The following is a 13,524-nucleotide window of genomic DNA, read 5'->3' on the forward strand; positions in this document are numbered from 1 at the left end:
AAAGAGGGATGACTCCACTGCCATTGCGACGCGCCAAGGCGCGCACTGGGCACAGGTATGAGAGCGCTCCCTCCCTCTCAACATGGTGAAAGGGAGCACGATCTGTAATCTATATGAGCTCTTATCAACCTCAGGCATAAATGCCGGTTAAGACTTAACACCCCATTCTGCTCAATCGTCATAAATGGCAAGGCAGTGGGTCTCGCCGAAAGAGCGCACAAATCACTGACACGTTAAGCAGTGGTAAAGCAAACAACAGTGTATCTTCAAAGATAACATCTTATGTGGGGATTTGTGATTCAATGGTTCTAACGGTGGCTCAGAGAGCGCTTCGAGCACCAAAATCAAATCCCACTGAGGGAGGCATTGGCCTAAAGCCGCTCCTAACAGGAAAACGTTTCACAAGAGGGTGGCTGAAAACAGTGTCTGCCAAACCCTCATGACAAGCCTAAATCGTCGCACACCTACATGGGGTGAGCGCTGCTTATCAAGCATAGAACTGTAGGAATGAGCGTATGGTCGACCTGACAGCACACACGATTACATTTTCTGTGACACAACACTGTAAAACATTCATTTACTGGCATAAGTCTTATGAACCACGGAATGGACATCAATGAGACCCCAAGAGGGACATGACCGAAAGCTACTTTTACCGGTGATCTAGATAAAACCTGGTAGGGCTAGCAACAGGAGCCCGTGAGATCCGAAATTGAGCCCTCATCGCTACAGTGTTAGCTGCACTCCCAGATAGACAATCTGATGACTGGGCCAGGGCGCGCTCTTTTCCCAATTAATTTAACCCCAGACACGTGAGATGAATCACTGTCTGTGTGTGTGTGTGATCACACTCTGGTTGACATGGCGAACCAGTAAGTCAGTTTAGGTAGGCTAAAACCCTTATCCCTGACGCAACGAAACTGCAGCATACCGCCTCCACACATTTGGAAACTGCAGAGGTGCCAGGGCGCACTCCAATGGCATCCTCATGCATTAGTACGCGCCTGAAATTTAAAACGAGAAACTTCCTGTGACGCAGATGTACCGAGAAAATATGCATCCTTCAGGTCTATGCTCGGTTCCTCTGGACACATTCCAGCAGACGCCTATCAGTCAGCATACGAAAGGGCCGCTTGGCTACGCTCGTGAGAACGCGTGAGATCCAATATTGGCCTCATTTCTCCATCGTTTGGGCACCAGGAAATAGGGCGAATATAGACCCCCGTTCCCTTTGCTCCCGAGGAACCATTGTGACTGCCTCCTTCGCCAAAAGGCCAGAATCTCTGTAACGAGAGCTGCACCTCCGCGGCCATCACCATCTCCACCACCTCCTGAATGGGGAGGGATCGGGTGAAATTGGATGGCATAACCCTTCTCCAGCGTCCGGTCTTGCCAGTGGGAGAGGGTGGCAGCTTCAGCTGCCACTCCCAATAATGCTGAGAAAGCGAAGAGCGCGTTGGCGCATTCAGTAGGAAGAACCTGTATTCCCCCACGGCCGCGCGCGCTGTTCCTGACAGTGAAGTGGTGGAACAGCCTACACGGCCTCTCAAGAAAGGGAGAGGAAACATGAGCGGGTTTGAGAGAAACGGGGTGACACGCTCGGGTTATACTGCAACCTCGTTGTCCCAGACCTCCGGCGAACGCAGCACGTCTGAACTATACTGACTGGAGGCGCTCGCCTGAGTCAGAGCGTATCTTCCAATAGCGATTGCGTCATCATTCCAGTAACTGGCTGTGTACGAGGCTACTGTGTGAATCCTGTACCACAACACTCCTAGGAGTCTATGTGTGTAAGGTTTTTATGAGGTATAACAAGGCGGCTCTATCAAAGATGTCTGCCTTGTTCCCCTTATTCACACGTGCCTCATGTGTATGCTCAACCACGCACCCGTAGGTGTGTACACTCAGAGTGGTGAGGAGGGAGAGAGAGAGAGAGAGCAAAGGCACCTGAACGGTTTCCCGTGCATCATGGAAAAGGGGGTCCTGCGACAAAGTAATTGGAGCCAACTCTTTATTAGACACACAACACGCAGTTTCCTCCTGCAGGGGGATATGGGCAACAGTCACACAAGGCGCTGCGCCGCTTCTCTCCCTCGCCATGTCATAAACGGCGTGTCTTCTGGCCGGCCTTCGGCGATGCCAGGATGACGCTTAATGACCTCTCTCGCCGGCGGAATGGTCGTGGCACCTCTGCGCTGCAGGAGGGGCGGGGCCCACTCCCTTGCTGCTGGAGACCGCCGTCTGATGCGGGTACGACGCGGAGCAGAAGTGAGAGTAAGGGCCGCCTCATCAAGTGTCACTTCGGTGGAGGGAATGGGGGCAGCCAATCTCCAGGCGCTTAGCAGCCATCTCAATGAGGCCTGGAAAATCAGAGCGCAGAGAGGCTGTGGCAGAGACGCTGCTGAAAATTCAGAGCCTGTGTCTGTCATCACCCAGGGATGTAAATGACCTCACACTTTCCTGAGGAAAAAGGGTTAAATGGGTCAGAGTAATGGAGGAAGTTCAATAGAATACCCATTTCCTCAATATTCCTGTATCTCCTGAGTCAGCGCTCAGATGATGCCTCAGAAGCTGAGGCTAGCACCGATAACACGCTCCAGAGGGATATTCCCAATGACCATCGCCGCTTCCTCCTTAAAGAAAGGAGGCGCAGCTGGCGCACAGTGGGGGATCTGAGGCCACTCCAAGCATGCTGTGATCCTAAGCACAAAACTAAGTTGTCATGGAGGAGCAGCGACATTGGAGCCTGAAAAGAGCTTTTGGGCGTGGGGAAACTCCTGGTGTGCTCATTTAGAGGACGACGCCAGACTTGGAAATCGCTTACGGCTTTCTATTCTGGAGTCTTGTCTTCTTATCGGCTTCTTAGTTAGTCAGTCGCTTGAAGATAAGGAGGTGATTGAGGGGAAGCATACCTCTTATAGGACACCTGTACTCCTATTGGCTGCAGGTGTGCGCATCATTTTGTCTCAGGCTGTTCATTGCTCTAGGCAGCAGGGTAAACCAATAGGAGCAGAGCTCTCAGGGGGGAGCCCACGGCTATAGAACTGTATTCCATGGTTTGGTTTTCTTTTTAACGACACGACAAACTTCAGCTAACTATAGCCACCGCTAGCTAACATCTAATAGAGCGATAGGGATCATGACATTTTCTAAAATGTCATAGCCAAACAACTCAAATCAACTTTCAATTATTTCGCTTGAAGTTACTTAAAGGTGGTTTGCCCATTTTGTTTACATTAAACGGATGCCCCATCCCTTCCAGTATTTTTGGAAGGGCATATAAGGCTAAAGTCAGCTGAAGTTTGTAGTTGGTAGCATTCCCTAATGCAATTGTAAACTGGAGAGGTGGGTAATGTAACTGCCTTTTTTTTTACTCAGTACCAAAGACTCCATAACGCGTTCAGAGTAGGAGTGCTTATCTAGGATCAGGTGCTTTGGGGGTGACACCACAATACACAGTTTCACCATCAATTTGAGAGATAACCCTTACCATTCACTGTGAGGAAGACACTGGCTCATACCACTGGTACTGCGACTTGGCATATATACTCCCCCTGTCTTCCGTGTGACCCTCTCCAGTCTCAGGGACACATTCCTTCTCTCCAGACCCCCAGTTAGAGACACCGTATCCCTATACTGGGGTCCAGGGACCTCCTGGATCTTGTGATCTTTGTACAACAAAGGCAGGACTCTGGAAGTTACTGGAACTCAGCACTTCCAATGGCTCTGCATTGAAGAGAGGTGAGACTTCACAGAGTAGAGAGACCTAAGTGAGCCAGACAGGGTCGGGGTGCTTGACCATCAGGGACAGTTAAGGTGAATGTTTCCGGGGCTGGAGAGAAGGAGAGACAGGGAGAAAGAGGCGAGAGAAAGAGGGTGACTTATTTGTGCTCGACTCCCAGGGGGGTTAGTTTGGACACAGATTGACTTTTTAATACGTGTCAGGGAAACCGTTTCCGTTTAGTTACCAATGTAATTAACAGTGTAAAATATTCTCACCAGGTTGAGCTGCTGCTCTGATGGGTACTGTGAGAGCAACCAGTATCAGCACCCCCAGACACAACCCTGCATAAAAGATAAAGGACATCACAATGACATTATCACAACTTATTATTCAATGGCGCTGGAGGAGATGGCACATGGGCGTTTTACTGGCTCCTAACCAACTGTGCTATTGTGTGTGTTTTTTCTGCATTATTTGTAACTTATTTTGTACATAATGTTTCTGCCACTCGTCTCTTATGACTGAAAAGAGCGCCTGGATATCAGAACATTGATTACTCACATCGAACTGGACGAAGATGTGTTGGCCAATGTGGACCGAAGGATTTATGCAGACACCGACCAGGCCCAAATCCCTGTCATTCGCATGAAGAGAAGACGCCGATACAGGGGAGAGATCCGGTGCCTTGTGAGAATTGGTGGGCGAGTGGGTAACTCCGCCTCTAACCAGGGGTCCTATTGGCCAACGTGCAATCATTGGAGAATAAACTGGATGAGCTCCGCTCAAGACTATCCTACCAACGGGACATTAAAAAACGTAATATCTATGTTTACCGAGTGTGGTGAACGATGACATGGATAACATACAGCAGGCTGGGTTTTCGCACATCGGGCAAGACAGAACAGCTGCCTCTGGTAAGACAAGGCTGGCGGGCCCAGTCTATTTGTCATAACAGCTGGTGCACGAAATCTAATATTAAGGGAGTCTCAAGGCTTTGCCTCGCCTGAGTAGAGTATCTATGATAAGCTGTAGACCACACTATTTACCAAGAGAGTTTATCTGTATTTTTCGCAGCCATCTATTTACCACCACAAACCGACATGCTGGCACTAAGACCAAGAATAACTTGAGCTGTATAAGGCATAAGCAAACAAGAAAATGCTCATTCAGAGGCAGCGCTCCTAGTGGCCGGGGACTTTAATGCAGGAAATGTATCACGAGTTTTAATGAATGACTCCAACCTAAGTGTACTAAACGACTTCAACTGTACATACAGTATCAAAGTATCAAAATATTTTACAATACAATTAAAACAATTGTCATAATGATTATGCCCATGTTGACTCCAATGCTTCCTACAGACTGTAAGGTCCTTTGGGTGGTGGACCATTCTTGATACACAGGAAACTGTTGAGCATGAAAACTGCAGCAGCGTTGCAGTCCTTGACACACTCAAACCGGTGCACTTGGCACATACTACATACCCCGTTCATAAAGGCAATTTAAATCTTTTGTCTTGCCCATTCACCCACTGAATGGCACACATAAACAATCCATGTCTCAATTGTCTCAAGGTGTAAAAATCATTATTTAACCCATACTCCGCTCCATCTACACTGATTCAAGTGGATTTAACAAGTGCCATCAATAAAGGATCATAGCTTTCACCTGGATTATAGTCTATCTGGCTGATCATAGCTTTTCACCTGGATTCACCTGGTCAGTCTATGTCATGGAAAGAGCAAGTGTTCTAATGTTTTGTACACTAAGTGCATATTGCATGGTCAAATCAGATCCTGCCTTTTGTCTCATATGTGTAGCTATTGGGTTAATTAGCAACCAGAGGAAGATGAATGAACAGACAGAGCCTGTGATTCTGAACTTGAACTTTGTAGGTGCTTTATATTTGTATATGCTACAGTATATTCATTAACTAGCCAACACTAGCAGCCATATTTTAGAAAAGTAGAAGGGGTAGAAGAAGAACAACTTTTCAATGACGAGGTAACTGATAACTGAAAACCTTTCATTAAAATGTTAATCCTTTCACTGGCATGATGGTAGTCATAAGTCATATCAAATGCATTTGTACCTGAGTTCATGGTGCCTCTTGCCTGGGATTTCCATCAAATGTATCCTCAATGTAGGGATCCTCCGATGATCCTTGTCTACTCCCTCCCTTAATATTTAATTGTAGTTTCACTTTCCCTTCTCTTGCAGAGCCTACATTGGTTACTGATTGACAAAAGGTGATCGTTCCAGGGCGTCACTATGCATCTCAGAAGACTGCATATTTCATATTGATGTGTTTCCGGAGATTTTAAACACTTCTCCAGGCGTTGTGAGATCTGATAATATGTGCAGCGTGATCGTGAAAAAGCATGACCTGGAAAGCCATCAAATCATATGTAATGTTCCTACCAAAAAAGTACAACTTTGTCACTGTTCTTTGTTCTCTTCTATCTTTTGTCCAATGTTACTGATGCAGCGTGGCCACTTGCAAGTCAACCATGTAGCAAATCCCAGCTGTAGTGTGGCCTTGGACAGGATATCCTGAAAACTCCTATAATTTTTACAACTAAACTGACAGACCTAGTATCACCTCTCTCTGATCACTCTCACCACCAAACCCTAACACACACACCTTTTAAAATGTAGTTGGATTACATTTATTTGTTAGGTCATGATGGAGCAATTTCTGAATTTTTATTTGGCAAACATGTGGAAGAGGGACCTTGATGTGGCATAATAGAACAAACAGTTGGTTTATTGTGTGATTGACGTTTCGGTTCAGGCAGTAGATTATCTACATGATGATTGACATGTCCACACATGTAACCACAGGGGAAATGAATCAATGGTGTGTGCCCCATCAAATAATCCCTATAACTGATTTTTTTCCTTACACTCAAACTCTGAACACCAAAGAGGTTATGAAAAAAATACATACCAGTGCAGAACCCTATAAATCAAAATAAATAGAAGGAAGGCTCTGATAAATAGACAGTTCTGTGCTCACCTGCTATAGGATTTTTTCAGCCTCATTCAGCCAATGACAACGCGCCAACTTCTGAATATTCAGTGAAATCTTTGCATCGACAACCACGCCCCTTTCAGCAGGAGAAAGGAAGCTGCTTTATCGACCTGAAAATCTTCCCTAGAAAGGTACATTTCGAAAGCATTCCATGATTTTTGTTTTCATTACATGTTTTAATGCCGCTAAGATACTAAAACCTATGGAACGCAAATTCATTCTGCAACTACTTGCTGCAATCTAACGTTATAGCTACTATGCACCTTGGTGTTCGCCATCTAGATAACGTTAGCTAGCTAGCAAGCCTGTTTCACACCGAATGCAAACCAGTCAGCAAACGGCTAGCTAATGTAGCTAGCTAGTTCGCTTCCTTGCTAAGAAGAGATTAACTGGCTATGAAATGCGCAGTGATCAACGAATTCGTTGCAATTACAATTTAGGTCACCAGCTAACTAGCTTTGTTTCCATTCATTTTACTTTGTCTGAAGCAAGATATCATTTCGTCGACCTTTGGTTCGGAAACTAGTTAGCGAGCTACAGTTAACCCACGTTAGCTTAGCTACCTAGCCAACTAGCTAGCTAGTACAGTGTTTTAAAGATAGGTTACGACCAGATGAGGTACTGACTTATTGTGCAAAGCTCCCCGCTAAGCTGATGTAGGTAGAGAAAACAGGCACTGTTGTGACAAATGTTTGAAACCAGCTGGGGTTATGTTGGCTTACTAGCTAGCTAGGTAACCTAAGGTCTGGGTCATTAAGTAAGATGTTTACAAACGTCAGTGATCCACTGACAACGTCATGACAGCCTGGTCCAAATCTGTATGAGTTAAACAACAATCCTCTATCATTGTCATGCCAAACCCAATTGGCCATACAGAACATCCAACAAGACTTGCATAGCACGCAGTCTATTCTGGACCAGGCTAGACTGACAGTGTAGTTGAGGAATGTCATACATGATGAACATAAGGACCATGACTTTCTCTTCCTAGCTCTCGGGCCCAGCCCACCAGTAAAAGCTGTATAAGCACAGGGTCGGCGGGACGGACGGAAGCGGGGCGCGATCGTCGAGCGGGGAGGTCCGCAGTGACATTACGATGAGCTACAAACCCATCGCCCCTGCCCCTTCGGCTCAACCACACCCCGCCAGGTTTCTGCCGAATGTCAATCGGGTTATTTTGAGTCCACTATTCTTTATCAAGGGTGCACCAATAGAAACATAATTTCTATGGATGCACCCTCTACACTACCCATCTTTGGTTTGGTCTTCACCCATCTTACTGAACTCTCTACCCTACACACAGTGGATTCCATTCAATAGATAAGACTAGCGGTCCTATCCCTGCGACCTGCCCAGAGACTAGCCCAGGAACACACTACACGTCAACGGCCAACCTGAGTGTCATATACTACCAACCATAATGTAACAATCCCTCTCACCTGAGAATGAATGCGCCACCGAAGCCACGCAGCCTTTATGCCCCTGCCTCCCATTTTAAAGATGATGTTAACTAGTCATAGGTGATGTTAACTAGCCATAGAAGGCGCTTCAGTGCGTCTGAATTTTCTCTTTCCTCTGCCTAGGCTCCAGTGTGCCCTCCCCTCACTCCCCTCCTCCTCCAACTTCAGACCGGCGTTCAGTGATTTCGGCCCGCCGTCGATGGGCTTCGTTCAGGTAGGACAGAACAGCCTGACTCATCTCCAACTGCTTTAACTAATGCCTATGATACTTTAGAAAGTCATGTTAAATATGATGTGATGTCATTCAGGGTATTATATCAATAGGGTCCAGGTATCACTAACACGTACAAAACAGATTTGATTTGTTGGCGAATATGTTTATTTGCATAACTCATCATGGCAATTATCCCTCTATCTCTACCCTTCTGTACGATATAAAGGGACTATATCTTGCTCAGGATCAATAGGGAGTTGTAGTTGCTTTTTACTCTTTTCCAACATATACCTTTGTCTCTTATCCTCTCTCTCACACACAGCCAGTGAAAGTGTCTCAGGGCTCAACCTACAGCGAGCTGCTGTCAGTCATTGAGGAGATGAGTCGCGAGATCCGGCCCCACCTACGCCGGGAGTAAGAGCGCCATGGAGAGGCTAAAGAGAGGTACTGCAGCCTGGCCGGTTAAACGCCTAGGCTACAAATATCCTCAAAGCTTGGAGCAAAGGTTGTGGTTGTATTGACATAGGGTGTTTATCAGTACTCCATAACTTACTTTCCTTTTCCCTAACCACAGTGCACATACCCAGCAAGCAGACAGTAAGCATATTAATATTATATGCGTAAACACAGCAATAATAAATTAATATAAGGCAGTGGGTGAAAGCAATGATCAACATTGCATGGCAGCATCAGAGCAGCAGCAGCAAACATAAATCTTAGAAATAAGCCAAATAGTATGTTACAAGGCTTTCTGCATTCAATAAAACTGTCAACAAGCTCAGTCATCCAGTCAATCAATCATCAAAATTTAAATCCACCAAATTCAATTAGCAAAATGACAGCCTGTCCAATCCGACATTAATTGTTCTTTAAATTCATAGATGCCGAAATTAGTTTCAGTTCAATCCATGAAACGTAAATGTTATGCACAAAATGAGAAATGGGCAATTCCATGGTAACGGAATTACGCAGAGACTCAGATTTCACTTTAAAATGCATACCAAACAAAAACCATAGTTTTATGGTTTGTTAAACTTTGAAATCAGTGGTTTTTGTTTGGCATACATTTTAAAGTGAACAAATCGAGTCAAGTCGTAATTCCATTATCGTGGAATTGCCCAAATGCAGGACACATCAAAAATAATGAATTAACCAGTACTTGGTGATGAAAGGTTGTCCTAGTTCTTCAGTATGTGAGATGGTCAGTCCAGAAATCCCTATTCCAAGGCTAGTAATCCCAAGGAAAATGTTTATCTTATGAATAATTACTGATGTAAATACTTTTCAATGAACCAAACAAACATTTCACCCATGCTTCTCACACCACGGCCATTTTGCTCTTTACTCACATTATTTTATTTTTGGTCATTTAGCAGACGCTCTTATCCAGAGCGACTTACAGGAGCAATTAGGGTTAAGTGCCTTGCTCAAGGGCACATCGACAGATTTTTCACCTAGTCGGCTCAGGGATTAGAACCAGCGACCTTTCGGTTACTGGCACAACGCTCTTACCCACTAAGCTACCTGCCGCCCATTATCTGGGATCCTTGGGACGTCCCTACCCTAAACCCTAACCGTAACACATTTGAACTTCAATTGGGTGACATCAGAGTTCGAGTCCCAAGGAGCCTATTCACATGGCACCAATACTTAGTGACAGGTTTTTACCAATCAACGGAATGCCCCCCCCAAAATATTACTAACGCTAAAAGATCAGAAATTATGGCATATCTTACACAGGTAGGCCTACTTATTCCATATGAGTTTACCTGGAAATACATGGATTTCAATTCACATTAAGGTTCAATGTGGAGACAGTATTATTCTCCACACAAGAAGTAAAAGTTCTAAATCCCAACTTGTGATGTTTTTCATCTGTCTTCTAGGTATCATTCACGCGAGGGCGCTGGTGAGGGAGTGTCTGGCAGAGACAGAGAGGAGCGCTCGTACATAACCCTTTGCAGAATCCCTCGTCTCTGTATAGGCCTCATCTATGTGTCCCATCTTTGTAATCCTGACCTTTGTCTGTATCGCTCCACTGAACTTGTGACCTTCCCTTGTTCCATTCCCTCTTCCATATAGTCTCTCACATCGCTATGGGGTGTGTTCAGAATGTATAACACATTTTGCAGTTGTAGGACAATTCGCTCTCAGAACATTTTGTAACTTATTTCAGTTTCAGAGGCACCACGAGGTCTTGGTAAATATAGTCTCATCCTGGTAGTCCAGTTCAGTGGGGGCGAAGTGATAGTGTTGTAAAATATTTCTGATAGATTATTGAAAACTATGCCCTAATGAAATGTCTATGTAATGAGGTTGATACTCTGAATCTTTCTCTTAGCTGCTATACTGACACCACTCTACAACCAAAGGTTCAATTCAACATTGTTTTACAGTAAAGCTGCAAGCAACACTTAAGCCTTGTTCACACTGCAGGCCTTAATGCTCAAATCAGTTTTGTTTTTCAAATCCGTTTTGGAATACTGAGTGTCCAAACAGCAAGTTAAAAGTGACAATCGGATGTGTGTTTGTTCAGACAGCAGTCATTTGCTGACATGACTATGCTAGTTGTCATGGTATTGACGGTGTGTGCACGGTGGTGTAGGCTGATTGGTGGTGGTGCTTGTGCTTCCTATCACTCAGAGGTTATGTAGCAAGCTAAGGTGACAATGCCTGGAATGGACATTTCCCAGTTAATAATATAATAATAATATGCCATTTAGCAGACGCTTTTATCCAAAGCGACTTAGTCATGCGTGCATACATTTTTGTGTATGGGTGGTCCCGGGGATCGAACCCACTACCTTGGAGTTACAAGCGCCGTGCTCTACCAGCTGAGCTACAGAGGACCACAGTTGCTTTGAATGTTCAAAATCATAGTGTAAGAACACTTTTAAAGCCTAAAAGGATAAAATAATCAAACTTTCAAAACAAGTATTGTTTGGCTAGCCACAGCAGTCAACTAACTAGGTAGCTGTTTATCTTTCTAGCACATTCACTAATTTGTTTGTAAACAATTAACAAGCTAGTTAGTTACCACATTCTTGTCAAACTGTCAACAGAGTAGCTAGCAAGCAACAATATATGCCAAATAAGTCAAAACACTTCAGGGCAAATAAATCAGATTTGACCATTCAGACAAGTCGCATGGCCAGGAATCAGAATTGTATCTGACTTCAAACCACCTACGAAGGTGGGTTGAAATATCCTATTCAATGTGCTATTTGGCTGTTCAGACTACAGGAAAAATAACAGATTCGAATCGGATATGCAAAAAAAAATGGATTTGATGTGAACAAGGCTTTACAGCATCTTGAAAATACCCCGTTCTCTGTTCCACATGCTACCACCCTACACACATTTTCTGCTGTCATAGCACACTATTTGCCACATACAGTCAAGCTTTCCTTGCCCTTCATCTACCACCAATTAACTATTACCTACTCCCTACACACCTGAAATCTGTTTTGTTAGTATGGCAATTTTATAAACCCAATTTTTGCAGTTCTGTACTTAAAAATGGAATAAAATGGTGATAGAAAAGTTTTCCAATTAAAAAAAGTGAGCGTTTGTTTCATTTGTATGTAGTGCACAGGAGGTTGGTGGCACCTTTAACTGGGGAGGTCATGTCTGGAGCACAAAGAGTGGAATGGTATCTCCATGTGTTCAATGCCATTTCGTTTGCTCTGTTCCAGCCATTATTATGAGCCGTCCTCCCCTCAGCAGCCTCCTGTGATGTAGTGCATATAGAAAGCCTACACGTCCTTGAACATTTCACATTTTGTTCTCAGTTTCATGCATTTAAATAAGAATTTTCTTCCACTTATCTACACACCTTCCTCCACACTTTAGGGGAATTTTTGTGTGAAGAAAAATATAAAAAATACCATAATTGGATAAGTCTCCACCCGAGTTAATACTTGGTGGAAGCAACTTTGGCAGCAATTACAGCTGTGAGTCTGTTGGTATAGATCTCTCCCAACTTTGCATACCTAGATTTGGCAATATCTGACCATTCTTTACAAAACTGTTGAAGTTCCTCAGGGAGCGTTGGACAGAAATCTTCCCACAAATTTTCGATTGGATTTAGGTCGGGGCTCTGACTGGGCCACTCAAGGACTTAACCTTTTTATTCCTTAGCCACTTCACTAGCTTTGGCTGTGGGCTTCTGCCCCAGTTTCAGCTTTTTTGCAGAGGGCAGCAGGTTTTCCTCAAGGACTTACTGTACATTGCTCCATTCATTTTCTGTTCTATCGTGATAAGTCCTTGACGATGAGAAACACCCCCATAACATGATACTGCCACCACCATGTATGTGCCTTCCGGAGACACTTGAAACCCCACCTCTTTAAGGAATACCTGGGATAGGATAAAGTAATCCTTACCCCCCCCAAAAAAAATAAACATATTGTAAAGTGGTTATCCCACTGGCTATAAGGTGAATGCACCAATTTGTAAGTCGCTCTGGATAAGAGCGTCTGCTAAATGATGTAAATGTAAATGTGTTGGGTTTGCGCCAAATGTAACGCTTTGCATTTAGGCCAAAAAGATCAATTTTAGTTTAGTCAGACCACAAAACCTTTTGCCACATAGCCACAGAATCTCCAGTGTTTTTTGCATACTTCAAAACTGATTTGAGGTGGGCTTCCTTGAGTAATGGCTTCTCTCTTGCCACCATACCATACATTACATATTTGTGGAGTGCTTGGGATATTGTCTCATGCACACTGACCAGTCTTGGCCATAAAAGCCTGTTGCTCTTTCAAAGTTGCCATCGGACTCTTGGTATTCTCTCGGATCAGTCTCCTACTTGCTCAGTCATCCAGATTGGAGGGCAGCCTGATCTAGGCAGGGTCTTGGTGGTGCTATACACCTTTCACTTATTAATAATCGTCTTGACCGTGCTCCAAGGGATATTCAAGGCCGGTTTTACACCCATCCCCTGATTTGTCCCAGAGTTCTTTTGAAAGCTCATGGTTGAGTGTTTGCTTTGCAATTCACTACCCACCAGAGGGAGCCTACAGGAACTGCTAAATGTATCCTGAAATCATGTGAATCACTAGAATTTAACACAGGTGGAGGCCAATTAACT

At 44.5% G+C, this 13,524-nt stretch overlaps 1 pseudogene; it reads left to right on the forward strand.

Moving 5' to 3' along the window:
- Nucleotides 1–2,175: 2,175 nt before the first annotated feature.
- LOC123485607 lies at nt 2,176–11,197 on the forward strand (annotated as a pseudogene).
- The last annotated feature ends 2,327 nt before the right edge of the window (nt 11,198–13,524 follow it).

The sequence above is a fragment of the Coregonus clupeaformis genome, unplaced genomic scaffold (genome assembly GCF_020615455.1).
Source record: "Coregonus clupeaformis isolate EN_2021a unplaced genomic scaffold, ASM2061545v1 scaf0760, whole genome shotgun sequence".
Lineage (NCBI taxonomy): Eukaryota > Metazoa > Chordata > Actinopteri > Salmoniformes > Salmonidae > Coregonus > Coregonus clupeaformis.